This window comes from Bos grunniens, chromosome 10 (assembly GCF_055505025.1).
Source record: "Bos grunniens cultivar Pamir isolate PY7600 chromosome 10, Bosgru_T2T1.0, whole genome shotgun sequence".
NCBI classification, from domain to species: Eukaryota; Metazoa; Chordata; class Mammalia; order Artiodactyla; family Bovidae; genus Bos; species Bos grunniens.
The window spans coordinates 96,802,538-96,821,911 of NC_141174.1; the positions used below are offsets into that span (position 1 = coordinate 96,802,538).

Consider the following 19,374-nt stretch of genomic DNA (forward strand, 5'->3'; position numbering starts at 1 on the left):
ACGTGAAAGAGCAGGGCTCACAGGGCTGATGGGAGGCTGGGAGGCCATGTCCATACCCACGCCGAGCCTGGCTGCAGAATGAGAGAGGCTCCCCAGGTTCAGGCGATTTGTACGGCTAGCTGTGCAGCCCTAGTCAAGTCCTGTCTCTCTCTGAGCCTGGAATAGCCCACAGTTTAAAGCAGAGCTCCAGGCCCAGCAGGGATGAGAGGACAATTTGGCAAACTAAGGCCATTAAGCAGACTTATAAAAAGCTAGGTCCACTCACCAGATTGCTAGCTGGGAGTGAGGGCTTATCCTCCTGGCCTGGGGGCACTTGGGAATGGGATCCTACCACTTGCAAAGCACTGGGTCCCAACTATTCAGAGAAAGAGTTGGGGTGGTGGCCGGATCCAAATATTCATGCACTTTGACTTTTTCCAGCCAGTACCTGCCAGGAGCCCCGTTTCCAGCCAGCTTCTAGGGAATTGATCTTCTGGGTCTCTTTCACTCATTTTTTTATTCATTCAACAAACGTTTATTGGGCACCAGCAACACACCCATTCTAGAGTTAGGCACATTCATCCATACCCTTGCTGATTCTAGGATAAGGCTGTTTATCTCCCATGGACCAGATGAGAGGAAGCGATTTAGCTATGGTCACATGGCTGGAAGGGGGCGGGTTCTCACTCAAGCCCAGGACCTTTCTGCTGCAGGGCCAGTAGCACCTCCCTGTGTCTGAGATAAACCTGTAACCCGGGGCCTGCTGCCGGAGCCATGTGCGTGCACGTCTGAAGGCCCTGGATTTCCCCCCGTCCTGGCACCTGTCGCAGTTTAGCGGGTTACCATGGTATCGTTCCCCCCAGCACCCCGGGCAGCGGGGACCACCATCTGTTTACACGGCTGTCAGAGGAATTGATGTCATACGAAATTGTCAGCTCAGCAGGATGAGAGGAGGAAGAGTGGGAGGCTCTGAAAGCTTCCAAGCCATCAAAACTCATCTTGATCAAAGCCATGAGCAAGTGGCTGCTCCCCTGGGGGAAATGGAGGAAAAAAAAAAAAAACGGGTAGGCTGAGAAAAAAAATTTCCCTGGAGGAAGAAGCAGGTAGCAATAGTAATGGTGAGTACGATTCTTTCCATTTTTATACTCATTTACAAATCATAAACTCATTTTAGCATCTCACATCCCTGGGAGATAGGTATCACTACTAGCTCCATTTTACAGATGTTTTTAAATATACAGCTGAGGCTCAGAGATGTAAAGAGCTTGCTCAAGGTCATAGCAAACCAGATGACAGTTTCAATAGGAAAGAGCTCCCTGAGTCTCAGGTTAAGAGGCTGAGAGTTGCTTTTGGTCAAGATGAGAGGCAGGCCTGCCACAGGCAGCCCTGCCCAGAGAAGAGATGCCCCAGGCAGTCTGTCTGTAGACCATACCTGCAGCAAGTGGGAGGGAAAGGACATGAAGAGCACGGGCTGAGAGCCGGGAGTCCCGGCCTCTAATTATAGCCCCGACAAAGCCAGCGCTGCAGTAAAGGACAGAGCAGCTGGTGGTTGCCCAGAGCTCAACTAAGAGGCATTAAACATCCCTAGAAATACAACTGGAGAGTGGAAATCCATTATTTGCTGCTCAGTATCTACCCCTCTTCCTCAGCCAACCTACTGACTCTCCTCTGGGAATCAAAATCCTCTAGCCCCACTCCACTGGGGTTTATGAGAGGCTGACCCACCCCAGATGATCTGGATCTAATCCAACCAGCACACCTCAACTCCAGGCCATGGTGATTGGCTCAGGCATAAGCATGTGACCCAAAATGAGCCAATGAGAGCCAGAAAAGAGAATCTCTCCCTTCTGCTGGGCTGATGAAAGGAGATGATGTAAGCCAGAAATAAGCCAGCATCCTGCCCCAGAGGGCAGAGCCTGCCTGAGAAGGGCGCCAACACCAGGGAAAGCAAGGCCAGAAGGGGAAGTGAAAGATTCCTCCTGGATCCAACCAAGCCTGAAGGAGATTCTATTGGACTTATACTGACCGATACATTTTCCCTTTTGCTGAGATAATTGAGTAGGGTTTTCTGTCACTTGCATCACCTCTACTCATCTCAGTGAGAGGACTCTGTGAGATTGAGAGGAAACACTGAAGAAGCTGGGGCAAGAGTGAGACACTACCACCCCCCAGCCCTGGGCTGATTGAATAACAAACAGTTGCTAAACTGCCTTCAAAGGAGAGTGGGCAGGGTAACTGCAGGATTTCTGCCAGGTAAGTTACACAAGCTGGGACTAGAATGGAATTGCTAGAGTAAAGGACAGGCTGAAGCAGCCACCAGAATCCCCTTTCTTCATCCTAATTTGGGCAATACTAAGCATCACCTCTAAATAAATCTTGATCACGTATTTAAAAAATACTGATTTGAAGAACCTATTAGCTTACTTAAGTGACATTTTCTCCAGCTAGCCTGAGTATTTTAAAATCTGGTAACTTTGGAAAAATCCTGTTCCCTCTCTGGGCCACAGTTTTCTCATCTGTAAAGTGGATACTTTCATTTGCATTTTGCTGATGAGGAAAAGGAAGCAGTAAGGGGACAGAACTTGATCAACCTGCACAGAGGAAGGGTCAGGAAGAGCTTGGAATCTCCCATCTCTCACTGGGGATCATGGTCCTCCATTTCCAAATAAGTAAAGGTTTTCAACTGGGAAGTTTTTCTTCCTCTAAAAACATATCTGTCCTTGTTGCTTATTTATTTTATACACCTGAAACTAATGTAATATTGTAACTTAATTATGTGGGCTTTCCTGGTGGCGCAGACAGTAAAGAATTTGCTTGCAATGCAGGAGACCCAGGTTTGATCCCTCGGTCAGGAAGATCCCTGGAGAAGGAAATGGCTACCTACTCCAGTATTCTTGCCTGGAGAATTCCATTGACAGAGGAGCCTGGTGGGCCACAGTCCATTGAGTGGCAAAGATATACTCCAATGTAAATATATATTCATATATGTACTTATATATATGCGCTTCTTATAGACACAAACTGAAATATTTATGGGTGAAATGATACTAGGTCTGTGATTTGCTTCAAAACTGTATGGAAGAGAGAGCACGGATAGAGGTATAGATTAAACAAGAATAGCCAGGAGCTGTTTAAAATGGGGTAATGGATATATGATGATTATTAAATATGTCTCTATGCTGAAGAAGCTGAAGTTGATTGGCTCCATGAAGACCTACAAGACCTTCTAGAACTAACAACCAAAAAATATGACCTTTCCATCACAAGGGATTGAAATACAAAAATAGAAATTCAAGAGATATCCAGAGTAACAGGCAAATTTGGCCTTGGAGTACAAAATGAAGCAGGGCACTAAGATCATGGCGTCTGGTCCCATCACTTCATGGGAAATAGTTGGGGAACAGTGTAAACAGTGTCAGACTTTATTTTGGGGGACTCCAAAATCACGGCAGATGGTGACTGCAGCCATGAAATTAAAAGACGCTTATTCCTTGGAAGGAAAGTTATGACCTACCTAGATAGCATATTGAAAAGCAGAGATATTACTTTGCCAACAAAGGTCCATCTAGTCAAGGCTATGGTTTTTCCTGTGGTCATGTATGGATGTGAGAGTTGGACTATAAAGAAAGCTGAGTGCCGAAGAATTGATGCTTTTGAACTGTGGTGTTGGAGAAGACTCTTGAGAGTCCCTTGGTCTGCAAGGAGATCCAACCAGTCCATCCTAAATGATATCAGTCCTGGGTGTTCATTGGAAGGACTGATGCTGAAGGTGAAACTCCAATACTTTGGCCACCTGATGCGAAGAACTGACTCATTGGAAAAGACTCTGATGCTGGGAAAGATTGAGGGCAGGAGGAGAAGGGGACGACAGAGGATGAGATGGCTGGATGGCATCAATGACTCCATGGACATGAGTTTGAGTGAACTCCGGGAGTTGGTGGGACAGGGAGGCCTGGCATGCTGTGATTCATGGGGTTGCAAAGAGTCGGACACGACTGAGCGACTGAACTGAACTAAAATGAAAAGCTAACAGAGTTTTGTCAACATGCTGGTCATAGCAATCATCCTTTCCCAACAACACAAGAGATGACTCTACACATGAACATCACCAGATGGTCAATACCAAACTCAGATTGACTATGCTCTTTGCAGCCAAAGATGGAGAAGGTCTACACAGTCAGCAAAAACAAGACTGGGAGCTGACTGTGGCTCAGATCATGAGGTCCTTATTGCCAAATTCAGGCCTAAATAGAAGACAGTAGGGAAGGCTGCTAAGCCATTCAGGTATGACCTAAATAAAATCCTTTACGATTACACAGTGAAAGTGGTGAATAGATTTAAGGCTTTAGATTTGATAGACAGAGTGCCTGAAGAACTATGGGCAAAGGGTCATAACATTGTACAGGTTGTGGTGACCAAAACCATCCCAAAGGAAAATAAATGCAAGAAGACAAAGTGGCTGTCTGAGGAGGATTTACAAACAGCTGAGGAAAAAAGAGAAGGAAAAGGCAAGAGAGAAAGGGAAAGATATACCCAACTGAATGTGGAGTTCCAGAGAACAACAAGGAGAGTTGTTCTCCTTGTTAATAAAGCCATCTTAAACGGACAGTGTAAAGAAATAGAGGAAAACAATAGAATGGGAAAGACTAGAGATCTCTTCAAGAAAATTAGAGATACCAAAGGAACAGTTCATGTAAGGATGGGCACAATAAAGGACAGAAGTAGTAAGGATCTAACAGAAGCTGAAGAGATTAAAAAGCAGTGGCAAGAATACACAGAACTATACAAGAAAGGTCTTAATGACCCAGATAGATTTCAATTTCTTGGGCTCCAAAATCACTGTGGGTGGTAACTGCAGCCAGGAAATTAAAAGACTCTTGCTCCTTGGAAGAAAAACTGTGACAAACCTAGACAGCACATTAAAAAGCAGAGACATCACTTTGCCAACAAGGGTCTGTATACTCCAAGCTATGGTTTTTCCAGTAATCATGTATGAATGTGAGTTGGACCATAAACAAGACTGAATGCTGATGAACTGATGCTTTCAAACTACGATGCTGAGGACTTATGAGAGTCCCTTGGATGGCAGGGAGATCAAACCAGTCAGTCATGAAAGACATCAAGCCTGAGTATTCACTGGAAGGACTGATGCTGAAGCTGAAGTTCCAATGCTTTGGCCACCTGATTCTATGAGCCAACTCATTGGAAAAGACCCTGATACTTGGAAAGATTGAGGGCAAGAGGAGAAGGAAGTGACAGAGGATGAGATGGCTGGATGGCATCACTGACTCAATGGACATGAATTTGAGCAAACAGGGAGAAAGTGAATGACAGGGAAGCAAAGAGTTGGACACGACTTAGCGACTGAACAACAACTAATTCTGTATGGGTTTGATATGTCCAAGATAAAATGTTAAAAAATAAAAATAAGCCTCCTGGCTTGCTATCAGTGTGGGCTGCTCTGACATGTTTCAACAGGCTCCACCATAACCTGGGATAGGGCCCAGCCCAAGGGAAGTGAAAGAAGTGTTCCTGGATAATTGATGGAGATAATCACTTGTGCTTTTTGCCCAAAGAGAGGTTTTTCTCTTCCTGCATCTCACACAAGTTGGCAACTTTGTGCTCCTTGACTCACAGAGAGGCCAAGGCAGGGCAGGAGGCAGGCTGCTTAGGTCTTCAGTGACAGGCAGGCAGAATTTGATTGGCCAGAGAGGAGCAGGAGAGGCTTTCTCAATCTGGACAGTGCTCCACCTTGACAAAGTCCCTTGAATCCCATGGGCAGCATAGAAACCTCAGAACTACCAGTTCTGCTGGAGCCAGGACTAGGGACGTCTCCATGGTGATTGACGGGCACCACTGATGCCCACCCAGTGAGAGTGGGGATCCCTCGGAAGCTGCGACAAGGCCTAAGAATGTGTGGTCTTTGCCTTAAACCAAGGGGCAGGCTGCTCCCCTAATGACCAACACTGATCTTCTGGTCTGTCAAATGAGTTGAGGGGTTGAATTTCAACTTAAATCAAGTTAAAGAAAATGAAGGAATATAGAAAGGTGTGCACGTGACAGGGATGGCAAAATAAAGGAAGAGGCTTTGGAGACCAAAGAGCAGGATTCTGACCTGGTGCTGCTGCTTACAGGCTCTGAGACACTGGCCAAGTTATTTCCCCTCTGGAGACTCAGACTCTCCACCTGTAAGACAGAGAGAACAGAAACAACACGATGCGCTTCCTTGGAGGAAACAGATGCGGGCATGCCCTGTGTGGTGTGAGACACGGCCTTCTCCCTCCCTTACCCCACCCAAGCCCCCCACCACCCTGCCTTTAAGAAGCCATCTAAATGGAACTGTAATTCACATGCAGCCAGCAGAGGCTAATTCAGAATGTATTTTTACTCCTTGATCGAGTAACAGTTTCATGGCTGGTATCTCATTTTCTTGGTTGGCTACACAGAGTCCTCTGGAGTCTTCTGCACATAGTCCAGATGCCCCAGTTAAATCCATATGTGAGAACAGGTCGTCTCTAGAGCCAATGGCCCAGTGAAAAATCATCTTGCCCCTCAGCATCCACACAGCAAGGAGGATGAGACTCACACTGGCAATTCTTGATTTCCGCCACACTTGCTCCTCTCCTGGACTACACCATCGCAGGAAATGGACCCACCCCCCCCCCCCCATCATCCTCGGTCATCTCCCTGCCTCACATCTCCCCGGCCCACCCATCCCCCACCCATCCCCCACCCATCCCCAGTCCTCTGACTGCACCCCAGCCCCGACTAGCGGCTCTCTTCGCTCTGTTTCTGCTCCACCTCCCGATGCAAGCCGCCATCTTTTATTATCTAGAGCCTCATTAGTCTCCCTGCTCCCCTGTCCCCGCTTCCTCCCCCGCATGGCAGCCCGAGTTTTTTCCAAATATAAACCGGAATATTTAAAATATTAATCAAAATCCTCCAAAGGCTTTCCACTGGACTTAAAATAGAAGCCCACTCCTTATCCTGGCATACCAGCATCTCCTATCCCCTGTTCTGTCCTCCCACCTCATCTCATTGATCATGGGTCCATCTTTGTTCACTCAGCTCCAGCCCCTCTGGCTTTGTTTTGTCTCTTGAACACACAGGCAAAGCTTTTTCCTACTTCCAAGGCCTTTGTATCTTCTTACAGCTACCTCCTTCTCATTCCTCAGGTGTCAGCTCAAAGTCCCCTGTTCAGAGAAGCTTTCCCTAACTGTCCCCATCTAAAGGAGTCCTCTGACCCCCATAACTCTTTATTTTTTAAATCAGCCAAAGACAGCCACTGCATATTGACCCCTAGGTTATTTCTTTGAGACCTGTTAGCTCAAAAGCCCACCAAACTCAAATTTTTATAGATCTACCAATTTTTAAAAACCAACAGGCAGATTTTAGTCAATTAAGGCCTGATTGATTTGCATACTCCACAAAACTACACGTAGTATCTACTGGTCATTGACAAGATAGGGCTTGAGTTTGTAAGACCAAGGCTACTAGGACTTCCCTGGTGATCTAATGGTTAAGGCTCCATGCTTCCACTGCAGGGGGCTGGTTTCATCCTGGTCAGGGAACTAAGATCCTGCATCCTGCATGGTGCAACCAGAAAAAAACAAAAGCAAAAACTAAGTTCCTATTGCTCTTCCGAAGTCTCTGATCCAGGGATTCCTCACCCTGATGCTGAGTGATGCCATTTAGACCTAAAACCTCGTGTCTGTCCCCCCAGGAGTTCCCCTCTGGATGTGGCCTCCTTGCCATAAGCTTCTGGACAGCTCTTGCTATGAGAGACTTCACACCATATGCAACCCTGGCTAAGCACCACATTACCACCTCTCACAGTCACATCTTTTTCCTATGAAGAGGCCCAAATTTCTTAAACCACAAATACTCTTGTCCACTACTCTATTTCATTTTCTTCATAATACTTATCACTCTGAAATTACCTGGTTACTTGGCTTGCTTGCCTTTTGTTCCTCTCCCTTATTAAAATGTAAAATCCATGTAATCAGTCATACATCTATGATAAAGATATTTGCCTTCACTAGTAATAAAAGAAATTTCAGGATAAAGTAATGACAGGTTACTTTTTCATGTAAGTTGGTAAAATTTCTAAAGTTTGAGGGTGCTGCATATTGCAAGACTATACGGGGAGGGGGTAACTGCACACTCAGCTAATGAGAGTGTGAATGAGCCCACCATCTCAGAAGGTAATTTTAACCTTAAAACACACACAGTTCCTGACCAAGCAATTCCACTTCTCAGCAGCTACCTGTAAAAAAAATTCATATGTCTGCATAAAATGGAATGTTAACAATTATAAATGAACAAAAGAAGACTCTCACTTTCAGGGAGATGGAGTAAAGGTATTGTACTTTCCCTATTTCTTCTGCAAAGTACAACTAAAAACCCTGAATGTTATACATAAGACAAACATTACAAGATGGAAAGGTGAGAGAAGGCAAATTGGCTAGGGACCTCAGAATCCGAGGAACAACACGATGGTGAGTTCCCCAGGGTTTTTTGCTTTCTTTTGCTTTGGTTTGGGGTTTTCTCATTGTTTGTTTTGTTTTGTATTGTTTGCCTCATGCATTCCTGACTTAGAGCTGAAGAAGCCAGCAACCAAGAAATGCCAACAAGCATAGATACAAAAGGCTCAACAAAAACTTGCTTTCTCTAGCCAGTGGACTGGGAAAGGGACAACTGAGAAAGACAAAAGACTTTTAGACAATTACCACTGTATTTCAGAAAAATCATCATTCCAGCCTCACCCATACCAACCAATCAGGAAGCCTAGAGTGACATCCTCATAAGGCTATAAGAATGTGCCCCAATCTGCCACCCCATCAACCCCAACTGATGTCAAAGAAAACCAAACAGGGGGCAGAAATGAGCCCGCACTCCCCCATGACGTCCCAGAAGCCATATAGGGAGCAGTAATACGGACTCCTATTTCTCCCACCCAGGAAGGTGTCAGTGGAGTCCCGCGTGGGGATCTGGAACTCCCACACGCAATCAGCAGTAATGAGGAGTTCCCACCACCTCAGGTATCAAAGAGACAAGGCAGGAAATCTGGACTTCCGTCCCCATCTGGCAACTACACAATAGCGCCTACTTTCTCCTGCCAGAGGAGTTTCAAAAGAAACAACCTAAAACAGAAAGCTTAACTAAGATGCAGAGTCTCATAACATAATACTCAAAATACCTAGGTTTCAGTCAAATCACTTATCATACCAAGAACTAGGAAGATCTCAAACTGAACAAGAAAAGGCATCAACAGATGTGAAAACTAACATGACAAAGATGTTAGATATATAACAAGGATCTTAAAGTAGCCATCCCAAAGATGCTTCAACAAACAATCATGAATATGCTTGAAGGAAATTCAAATATAGAAAGCTGGGGAAAGGAATACAGAGCCTCAGCAAGAGGTAGAGATCTATAAAAAAAATCAGATGGAAATTTTAGAACTGAAAATATGGTAACTGAACTTAAAAACAAAAACAAAACAAAAACTCAGTGAATGAGTTCAGCAGTAGAATTAGAGAACAAAAGAAAGAATCAGAGAACTTGAGAATAGACTAGTAGAAATTACCAAATCTGAACAACAGAGAGAAAATAGATTGAAAATATAATTAAAGGAACCTTGGAGACATATGAGATTATAACAGATATCTAACATTTACATCATTGGAGTCCCAGACAAAGATGGAATTTTCTAAACTAATCAGGAGTGGTGATAGCAATATCAGATAAAGTGATATCAGAACAAAGAAAATTACCAGAGACAGAGAAGGACATTATATAATGATTACAAAGTCAGTTCAATAAGAAGATAGTAGTTTTAACTGTGTATGCAACAAAGAAACACAGTTGCAAAATATATGAAGTAAAACTGGATAGAACTGAAACAAAAAGACAAATTCTAATGTATATCTGGAGCCTTTAACATATTCTCTCAATAACTGAGAAAACTATTAGACATAACAATTAGACAGAAAGCCAGTAAGGATATTAAAGAGCTTAACAACAAACAGGGTCTAATGGACATTTATAGAACACTCTACTCAACACTCGGAGAAGGTAATGGCACCCCACTCCAGTACTTTGCCTGGAAAATCCCATGGATGGAGGAGCCTGGTAGGTTACAGTCCATGGGGTCGCTAAGAGTTGGACACGACTTCACTTTCACTTTCACTTTTCACTTTCATGCGTTGGAGAAGGAAATGGCAATCCACTCCAGTGTTCTTGCCTGGAGAATCCCAGGGATGGGGGAGCCTGGTGGCTGCCATCTATGAGGTCACACAGAGTCGGACACAACTGAAGTGACTTAGCAGCAGCAGCAGCTACTCAACACTCGCAGAATACACATTCTTTTCAAGTGCCCACAGGACATGGGCTAAGATAGACCGTACTCTGGGCCATCAATACTCAAAAAAATTAAAAAGCAAACAAACACAAAAACCAATCTCAACAGATTTAAAACAACTGAAATTACACAGAGTATGCTCTTCAAACACAGTGAAGTAAACCTAGAAATCAATAGCAGAAATACAGCAGAAAAATCTCTAAACATTTGTAAAATAAACAACACACTTCCAAAGAATTCATGAGTCAAAGAGATAGTCTCAAGGGGTGTCAAAAAGCCCATTGAGCTGAGTAAAAATGGAAGTAGGGTATATAAAAATTTGTGCCACAATTCAGGGTAAGACAGACATTTATAGCACTAAGTGCTTACAATGGAAAATAAGAAAAGCCTCACAGTAATCAAAGCTCCTACCTCAAGAACTTAGGAAAAAAGAAAACAAAATAAACCCCAAGTAAGCAGAGAAAAGGAAATAATAAAGAGGGGAAATAAATAAAACTGAAAATCATTTTAAAAAAAATGGAGAAAAGTCAAGGAAAGAAAGAGCTGGTTCCTTGAAAAGGTCAATAAAATTGACAAACTTCTGGCGTGACTAACAAAGGGAGGAAGGGAAAATGAGGACTAAAGGCAGGGATATCACTACAGATCCTGCAGACATCAAAAGGATAAGAAGAGAACACTGTGACAACTCTTCACACAATTGACACTCTGATAAAGTGGATCAGTCCTTGGAAAGCACATACTACCCCTGACTCATCAAATATTAAATAGATCATTTGAATAGCCCTAAGGGCTTCCCTGATAGCTCAGTTGGTAAAGAATCCACCTGCAATGCAGGAGACCCCAGTTCAATTCCTGGGACAGGAGAATCCACTGGAAAAGGGACAGGCTACCCACCTTAGTATTCTTGAGCTTCCCTCGTTGCTCAGCTGGTAAAGAACCCACCTGCAATGTGGGAGACCTAAGTTCAATTCCTGGGTTGGGAAGATGCCCTGGAGAAGGAAAAGGCTCCCCACTCCAGTATTCTGGCCGGGAAAAGTCCATGGACTGTATAGTGAATGGGGTCACAAAGGGTTGGACAAGACTGAATGACTTTCACTTTCAAACTTATTAAAGATATTAAATTCATAATTTAATATTAGAACTTCCCAAAATGGAATCTCCAGACCTGGACTACCAGAGTTTTACCAAACATCTAAGAAAAGTTAACATCAGTTCTCCACACTCTCTTCCAGAAAATAGAACAGGTGGAAAAACTTCTTAATTCATGTTATGAATCTAGTATTACTCTTATACCCAAATCAGATAAAGGCAGTACAAAAATTTTTTAAATATAGACACAAAAAGCTTAACAAAATATTAGCAAATAGAATTTGCATTATATGAAAAGAATTAAACACCACACTGGTCTATATTTGAAAAACAATTAATGAAGCCTATATTAACAGCCTAAAGAAGAAAAATCACAGGATATACCAACTGATCCAAAAAAGGTATTTGATAAAATTCAATATCCATTCATGATGAATGATAAGAACTTCCAGAAAAACAGAAATGGGGGAAACTTCCTCAACTTGATGAAAGCTTCTACACAAAATCAAAAGCTAGCATTAATGTTGAAAGCCCAGTGTAAGATTAAAAAACAAGGCCAAGATGTCTGATCTCATCATTCTTCTTATTCAACACAATGCTGGAAGTTTTAGACAGTGCAATAAGGCAAGACAGAGAAGGCAATGACACCCCACTCCAGTACTCTTGCCTGGAAAATTCCATGGACGGGGGAGCCTGGTAGGCTGCAGTCCATGGGGTCGTGAAGAGTTGGACAGGACTGAGCAACTTCACTTTCACTTTTCACTTTCATGCATTGGAGAAGGAAATGGCAACCCACTCCAGTGTTCTTGCCTGGAGAATCCCAGGGACGGGAGAGCCTGGTGGGCTGCTGTCTATGGGGTTGCACAGAGTCGGACACGACTGAAGCGACTTAGCAGCAGCAGCAGTAGCAGCAGCATAAAGCAAGATAAGGAAATAAAAAGAAGGCATGAGGGCAGAAAGTAAGAAATAAAGCTGTCAGTATTTGCAGATGACGTGATTATAATTTTATATGTAAACATTTCCTGGGCTTCCCAGGTGACACTAGTGGTAAAGAACCTGCCTGCCAATGCAGGAGACACAAGAGACACGAGTTTGATCCCGGGATTGGAAGATCCCTTGAAGTAGGAAGCAGCACTGCACACCAGTATTCTTCCAGGGACAGAAGAGCCTAGCAGGGTGCAACCCATGGGGCTGCAAAGAGTTGGACACGACTGAGCACACACAAGCACACAAATATTTCCAAGGAATTTAAAACAAACAAAAAAACCCAAAAGCAAACCTATACCATATTGAGTATAAATGAGTTTGGCAAGGTCACAGGATATGAGATAAACATACAAAAATCAATTGTGTTTTTATATACTAGCAATGCACACATGGATGCCAGAATTAAAATCACAATGCCAGTTAGAAACACTTGGAAAAAGAAATATTTAGGCATAAATCTAATAAAACATGTATAAGACTTGTGCACTGAAAATTATAAAATGCTGATGAAAGAAACTGAAGATCTAAATAAGTGGAAAGGCATACTCTGTTCATAGAGTAGAAGACTTAATAGGTCAATTTTTTCCAAATTAATATATAAGTTTTTAAAAAATTATTATCAAAATCTAAGCAATATTTTTGTGGATATAGATTAGATTATTCTAAAATTTATGTGGAAAGGTGAAGGAGCTGAAATAGTTAATGCAAATTTTGAAAAGAAGACTACACTTCCCTGGCAGCCCAGTGGTTGTGATGCTATGCTTCCGTCTCAGAGTTTCATTCCTGGGCAGGGGTCTAGGATCCTGAACGCCATGCAGTGAGGCCTCAGTAAATAAACAGAGTGGGAAAAGCATTCTAGCTGATTTGAAGACTTATTATTTAACTATAGTAATCAGGATTGTATGGTATTGATGGAGGTATTCACTTCAGTTCAGTTCAGTTCAGTCGCTCAGTCGTGTCCAACTCTGCGACCCCATGAACCGCAGCATGCCAGGCCTCCCTGACCATCACCATCTCCTGGGGTTTACTCAAACCCATGTCCATCGAGTCGGTGATGCCATCCAGCCATCTCATCCTCTGTTGTCCCCTTCTCCTCCTGCCCTCAATCTTTCCCAGCATCAGGGTCTTTTCCAATGAGTCAGTCCTTCGCATCAGGTGGTCAAAGTATTGGAGTTTCATCTTCAGCATCAGTCCTTCCAATAAATATTCAGGAAACAAAAGAGGAGAATAGAGAACCGAGGAACACATCCACATAAATACACTCAACCAATTTTTGACAGAGGTGCAAAAGCATTTCATTGGATTTCAACAAACAATGCTAAAGTAATTGGACATCCATAAGAGAAAAAAACTCATCCTTAATCTCATTGCTTATATAAAAATTAACTTAAAAATGAATTTCGGTGTTCAATGTAAAACTATAAAACTTTCTGGAAAAAAAAAAAAAGAAAAACATAGGAGAAAATCGACAGGGCCAGAGCCAGGCAGAGAGTTCTTAGATTTGATGTGAAAAGTCAAATCAATAAAAGGAAAAATTGATAAGTTGGATGGATCTCATTAAAATTTTTTTAAAAATGTTTCTCTGTGAAAGATCCTGTTAATAGAATGAAAAGACAAGCTACACACTAGGAGAAAATATCGCAAACTACGTATCCAACAAGGACGAGTATCTAGGGTAAATGAAGAATATATTTATTATATATATATTTGAGAAGTTCTAAGAGTATGTAATTTATATATAATAACATTATATATACCATATAATATAATGTCATATATATACACATTTCACTGTTATAATTGTTCTATATCTCAGCTCTATTATTATTAATATCCTGGTTTTGATACTGTACTATAATTTTGCAAGGTGTTCCCATCGGAGAAACTGATTGAAAGGGATATGGGGTCTGTGTGTATCATTTCTTACAAGTGCATGTCAATCTACAATTATCTCAAAATAGACCGTTTATTTAAAAAATAATTGTAATATTGTTTGTATTCAGGGGAAAAAAACTGGAAACAGATTAAGAAGGGGAATGGTTGTCTGTGGCTCAGGGGGTAAAGCGTCTGCCTGCAATGCAGGAGACCTGGGTTCGATCCCTGGGTCAGGAAGATCCCCTGGAGAAGGAAATAGCAACCTACTCCAGTACTCTTGCCTGGAAAATCCCATGGACAGAGAAGCCTGCTAGATTACAGTCCATGGGATCGCAAAGAGAAGGACACGACTAAGCAACTTCACTTTCACTTTCAAGAAGGGGAATGGTTGTCTATAACATCAGCTTCATAAAACGGAATATTGTGTAGAACCTAAAGGAAAAAGAAAAAAACCTCTCTCTGACCTGAAAAGCTATGTCACAGAACTCTTTATGTAGCATGGAACCATTTACATTAAAATTCACACACACACAGAGCGTGGTTACTGTGTAAATACCCACACCCTACATTCTCAATGACAGCAATATTCAGTTCAGTTCAGTTCAGCTCAGTTGCTCAGTCGTGTCTGACTCTTTGCAACCCCATGAATCGCAGCACACCAGGCCTCCCTGTCCATCACCAACTCCCGGAGTTCACTCAGACTCACGTCCATCGAGTCAGTGATGCCATCCAGCCATCTCATCCTCTGTCGTCCCCTTCTCCTCCTGCCCCCAATCCCTCCCAGCATCAGAGTCTTTTCCAATGAGTCAACTCTTCGCATGAGGTGGCCAAAGTACTGGAGTTTCAGCTTTAGCATCATTCCTTCCAAAGAAATCCCAGGGCTGATCTCCTTCAGAATGGACTGGTTGGATCCCCTTGCAGTCCAAGGGACTCTCAAGAGTCCTCTCCAACACCAGAGTTCAAAATTACCAAGGGTCAAAAATCAATTTGAGGGAGGCTAAGTCTTACCCTCCTTGTATATAAAGCACAGATATGCATAGACTACATAGCAGATAAATGATATAATAAAAATACATCATGGGTGAGAGGAGATGTGTTTAGTATTTTTTTTTTTTAGTATTTAGGAAAAAAGAGAGAGACTCTTTAGGGGGGCAATAGTGAAAAAAAACAAGTTAAGAATTCCTAGCCTAGGCCAGTATTTCTCAGTCTCAGCCCTACTGATATGCTAGAGAAGTCTTCATTGTATAAGGCTGTCCTGTCATCGCAGAGTGTTTGGCAGCCTCCCTGGCTTCTACCTACTCAATGCAGGTAGTACCAAAGCCCACTGTGACAATCAGAAATGTCCCTGGAAGGCACAGTTGCCCCTGGTGGAGAACTACTAAACAAAGGAAGTCGCAGACCAAACCCCAGCCACGTGGCAGGCAGTGCAGCAGGAGTGATGGATCCACAGCACTTTCATTTTTGACAAGGAGAATATATTCAGGGCTTACTTGTGTCATTAAAAATTAATTTTTCAAAAATGACTCTAACTGGGAAATGCAGTCCTAGAGGGAGGAAAAGACCAGAGAAGCCCTTGGACCTGGATCCAATCCCAGTCCTTCCCCTCCTTGCTCTAGGACCACCAGTAAGCACTTGTGCCCCACTCTGCCCCCCCACCGCCCTGCCCCAGGGGAGCCTCTCTGTCTGCCCCTCCTCTTGCATATGCACGCCATGCTGCCCTGCTTTGCACCCAGATCTCCATGCTCAGGCAGCTCTTGGTCAGGAATGCAATCTAACACGTACTCATCCCTAGACCCCAGGGTCCTGTCATCCAAGAAGCCCTCAACACTCCCACCAGCATTTAGAGTCCTCTGCTGTGATGCCACAGAACCGTCTCCCCACGAAAGATGCAAGCATCATTCCCGGCTGTTTGCAGAACAGAGTGGAGATCCCACACTGACTGCTGCTCGCCCTCTACCTCTGCACCTTCCTCGCAGCTGGGCTCCTTCAACCCCTTAATCTGGTTGGCTTAGCAAATGGGAGGCACCAGTAAAGGATGGAGTGAGGAGGAGACTGGGTGGGGGTTGAATCTCTGGCTTCCTTCCAGCTGCACCCCAACCTATCCCACCCTTAGGCAATGCTCCTCCTAGAGTCACAGCTCTGGTCTGGTTCGGTTCAGTTCAGTCGCCCAGTTGTTTCCGATTCTTTGCCACCACATGGACTGCAGCATGCCAGTCCTCCTTGTCCATCACCAACTTCCAGAGTTTACCCAAACTCATGTCCATTGAGTCAGTGATGTCATCCAACCATCTCATCCCCTGTCGTCCCCTTCTCCTCTGCCTTCAATCAGGGTCTTTTCCAATGAATCAGCTCTTCACATCAGGTGACCAAAGTATTGGAGCTTCAGCTTCAGCATCAGTCCTTCCAATGAATATTCAGGACTGATTCCCTTTAGGATGGACTGGTTGGATCTCCTTGCAGTCCAAGGGTCTCTCAAGAGTCTTCTCTAATGCCACAGTTCAAAAGCATCAATTCTTCAGCACTCAGCTTTCTTTATGGTCCAACTCTCACATCCATATATGACTACTGGAAAAACCATAGCTTTGACTAGACAGAACTTTGTTGGCAGAATAATGTCTCTGCTTTTTAATATGCTTTCTAGGTTGATCATAGCTTTTCTTCCAAGGAGCAAGCATCTTTTAATTTCATGGCTTCAGTCACCATCTGCAGTGATTTTGGAGACCAAGAAAATAAAGTCTGTCACTGTTTTCATTGTTTCCCCATCTATTTGCCATGCAATGATGGGACCAAATGCCATGATCTTTGTTTTTTGAATGTTGAGTTTTAAGCCAGATTTTTCACCCTCCTCTTTCATTTTCATCAAAAAGCTCTTTAGTTCTTCTTCACTTTCTGCCATAAGGGTGGTGTCAGCTGCGCATCTGAGGCTATTGATATTTCTCCCGGCAATCTTGATTCCAGCTTTGCTTCATTCCAGCTTGTGCCACAGCTCTGGTAGAGCTCAAGTAACCATTTCTTCCTCTTGTCCTCTGTCCCCTGAGTGTGGTAACAGCTTCCCAGGTAGTACACCATCTCTTGTTAGCCCTTTAACCTGGTCCCTGTCCTGTGAATATTTCCTCCACTGAGCCTTTCGCAGTTGGACTCACATTCTTCCTGACAAGGCCCTGATCTGACACACATAGCTAACCCTGCAGCTCAACTATGAGCTCCCAGCGCATGAAAACTGTGTGTTTCCATTCTGCTTGGTTTTGTTTTAAATCGCAGGACTCCAGGGGTCAGCACTGATAAGAGCTAGAATGTGGGTAGGGCTCAATGAAAGTTCATTGAATAAATGGATGAAAGAATGAAGAATAGGTGGATAGATGGATTTACCAATGGGTGGAAGGACAAATGACCAGATGGATTAGTGTATAGATGGGAGGATATTCAAACTCTACTTTTGCAAACATGAATAACCAACAGAAATTCTTGAATACTCACAGCTTGCCAGGCATCACACACTTTTATGTATCTTCACTCAACCTCATGACCAGCCTATGAGACGAGAGTATCAACATGAGGAAAGTGAAGTTTGGAAGGGTTAGGTCGCTTGCTCAAGGGCACAGTTGAGAGGTGACAGACCATAGGATTCAATCCCACCAGCCTCAGAGCCTGCAATCCTGAGAGCAAAGGGATATGGCTGGATGACTCCTCCAGGACCCCGAGGTCCACCACTGTCGCAGGGATGGTCTCCCGGGGCCTCTTCTGTGCCATGCCTGTCCCCTACCTCCAGGCCCTGGGTGGCCCTTGCTCTTTAAACAGTGGGCCTAGCTTCAGCATGCTTCCCTCTGAAGCCGCTCGCTACTCCGACCATCCTGAGTGTCTCTAAGGACATCTAGCTTGCACGTGCAGGGCGCAGAGAGGCACCGGGCCCCTTCCACTCCAGCTGACAAGCCCTTGTGTATGTCTTGTGCAAGCAGGAGCTTTGGGTTTCTGCTCAAAGGAAAAACCTCCTCCCCGGGGAAGAGCAGCCTGGGACACCCGCTCCCCACGGGGTTGGATCCTGGAGGTAAAAAGTACCAGCCTAGGAGACACGTGATCCCAGATCTGGGGTGTCTGCTGGAGCCTTCCCCTCTGAGCACTGTAAACCTGGGCTCCTGGTGCCTCCTGGCTGGGCTACAGAGAGAAGCAGACGGAAGGTCACCCACCTAAACTGCACGGGTAGTTAGCAGTCACACCCACACACCCTCCGCCTGCCTTGTTCACCTGCTCACATCTCCCCAAACGACCTGAGGACGGTTTGATTCGGCCATCCTTGTGAGGATTGCAGGGGCGCTTTCCTCCCCATTTGGCAAGTGAGGAAACTGAAGCAGAGAGAGCTTCCGAGGGCTGGCAGAGGTCACACCGCAGGACAGAGGCGGGGGGGGCGCAAACCCTGGGAGATTCCTGCCACTCCCCAGCATACCGCATCCCCCACTGCACCTGCCCCCCTGCACCCACCCCCACCCCCGCTCAGCTTGGTAGTGGAAGCAGCAGGCATTCTTTATTTCCTTCATTATTTATGCATGGCACGTTTGGAACAGGGCCCCTGGTGATTAAAGCGCCTCGGGACAGAAAAGCCGAGCTGAAACATGAGTGAAAACATTAAAAGGAAAACAAAACAGCAGCATCCACAGGGCTGTCTCCAGGCGGAAGCGCAAGAGAGCCACTGAGAACACGACCTCATCCAGGCACTCAGGAGGTGACGGCTTCACTTTGGGGCCACGTTCTGGATTCGTCACCCCAGGACCAAGTCAACCGCCATCATTGTCTACAATGGGAGCATCAACCCTAGAGTTGTGGGATCAGGCACCCCTGATCTGTATCCCACTTTTGGCTGTGTGACCTTGGGCAGATGAATCAGCCTCTCTGAGGCGCGGTTGCTGGACCTTGCTTTCCAGGGCAGTTGGGGAGTATGTGAAACGATGCAGATGAAGCCATAAGCAAAAGACCTGCTCCATGGTAGCCTCACTAGGTGATAGATTTCTGTGCTTCTTTTACATTCTAAAAAGCTCTTTTACCCACATTTTAGGGAAGGTGAGCATCCAGGCTCTGCATCATATGGT

At 44.4% G+C, this 19,374-nt stretch overlaps 1 long non-coding RNA gene across 1 annotated transcript in view; it reads right to left on the reverse strand.

Moving 5' to 3' along the window:
* Window positions 1–6,093: 6,093 nt before the first annotated feature.
* LOC147365448 (uncharacterized) overlaps window positions 6,094–19,374 on the reverse strand; it is a 52,011-nt gene continuing 38,730 nt past the window's right edge. The window contains exon 3 of the long non-coding RNA XR_015133772.1: window positions 6,094–6,165. This is a non-coding gene — a long non-coding RNA (uncharacterized LOC147365448). The remainder of the gene's footprint in view (window positions 6,166–19,374) is intronic.